We start from the raw sequence: 2,069 nt of genomic DNA, 5'->3' as shown, positions 1-2,069 counted from the left end.
TCCCAATTACTCCTGCAGACAACATCACTATTGTAGAACCTAAGATTGGTTTTTGAGATGTCTTTTGAAGTTTTTTGCATGTCTGTCACTGATGGCTCCACCTGGACCAACTAGTTGCTCCTGTGACCCCACCCAGAAGTGACTCAGTGCATGAGGACCATTTCCCACACTTTTATGATTGTACCCCCACCAATCAGCAGCAAGCACCCATTGCCTAGCTGTGCCCCCATCTCTTTATCCTTGAAAAACCCTAGCCTTCGAATTTTTGAGGAGACCAATTTGAGTAATAATAAATTCCTGTGTCCTGTTTAGCTGACTCTATGTGTGTAAAATTCTTTCTCTATTGCAATTCCCCTGCCTTCATAAATCAGCTCTATCTGGGCAGTGGACAAGAAAAATCCACTGGGCGGTTACAAAAGCAGGCCAACTGGAGACAAGCCAAGTCCATGACCTAGGAACTGCAGAATCCAGTTTTGGAAAGGACCCCAGATATCTATTTCAATCATTACCCGACGCATAACTAAATGTACATGTAGAGATGGTTTATGAAGAGTCAATAAATAACTATTATGATAGTCGCAGCTTATCTGTCTGGTATTTGATTCTCTTCCCTTAATGCTTAGTCCTTAATGTGGAGATTGTCAAAATCATCTTTCTCTTTTTCTTTTCTTTTTTTCCTTTCTTCCTTCCTTCCTTCCTTTCTCTCCTTCCTTCCTTCTTCTCCCTCTTTCTTTCTTTCCTCTTTCTTTCTCTTTCTTTTCCTTCCTTCCTTCCTTCCTTTCTCTTTCCACAAACATTTGTTGAGTGCACACTATATTGGTGTTGTGTAGGAAAATAACACATAGCTCTTGCCCTTAGGTGTTTACAGTTAATTACAGGGAAAACCATCTTTTAGTTTTTATTTTTTCAACATGTAGTGATTAAGTGCAGAAAGAGCAAGTAAAAATGTAAGATGAGAAGGTTAAATCTTCCTGTCGAAAATAAGGGAAGGAATTTCTCCACTCCTTTCTTCTCTTTCAGAATGTTTTCCCTGGCTGGGTGCGGTGGCTCACACCTGTAATCCCAGCACTTTGGGAGGCCAAGGCCGGCGGATCACGAGGTCAGGAGATCGAGACCATCCTGGCTAACATGGTGAAACCCCCGTCTCTACTAAAAAATACAAAAAATTAGCTGGGCGTGGTGGTGGGCGCCTGTAGTCCCAGCTACTGGGGAGGCTGAGGCAGGAGAATGGCGTGAACCCAGGAGGCGGAGCTTGCAGTGAGCCAGCGATAGCGCCACTGAACCTCCAGCCTGGGCGGCAGAGCGAGACTGTCTCAAAAAAAAAAAAAAAAGTTTTCCCTGTCCTTTTCTATGTATGTAAATCTTTTTAGTGGCTAAATAAGCCTCTGGGCTACCTCACAATCTGGAGTGTTTCTTCAAGGACCTGGATGTCTTCTCTTCCTTGATGTAATCATCAAGGAAGCTAAGGCTTTAGCTTCCGGTTTCCTAAGAGGAAAGGGGTCTAACTTCAGTTGTTGTCTGACTCCAAATTGCAAAGCCTAACTAATGGTAATGGGTTGTATCCACTTAGCTATAAAAGAGTGAGAATTCTTTCTGGTATTTGCCATTTCTTTAGCAGATTGCCTGTGGTGTGCATCACTTTCTGGTTTAATGCTTATTTAATAATAAAATAGTTTTCCTTTTACCTTTGTAGAAAGCTTTTCTGGGTTAGGAGGACATCTCGTTTTTAATTATATTTTCCCAGGAGTGCTCACTATGTGCCAGGCACTCTTCCAGGCACCAGAGATATAGCATTAAATAAGACAGAAACTGCCCTCATGAAGCTCATATTCTAGGACAGCTAGACACCGAACAGTAAGAATAATATCTAAGGAAATCATGCAGGCAGCACATTAGAAGGGAGTAAGTGCAGTAAGCCATGTGTAAACAATCGAGTATGATGATTTTCATGCGCGTCCGTGTGAAGAGACCACCAAACAGGCTTTGTGTGAGCAATAAAGCTTTTAATCACCTGGGTGCAGGCGGGCTGAGTCCGAAAAGAGTCAGCGAAAGGAGATAAGAGTGGGGCC

Source organism: Pongo abelii, chromosome 14, assembly GCF_028885655.2.
Source record: "Pongo abelii isolate AG06213 chromosome 14, NHGRI_mPonAbe1-v2.0_pri, whole genome shotgun sequence".
NCBI lineage: Eukaryota > Metazoa > Chordata > Mammalia > Primates > Hominidae > Pongo > Pongo abelii.
This window is presented reverse-complemented; position numbering follows the sequence as displayed.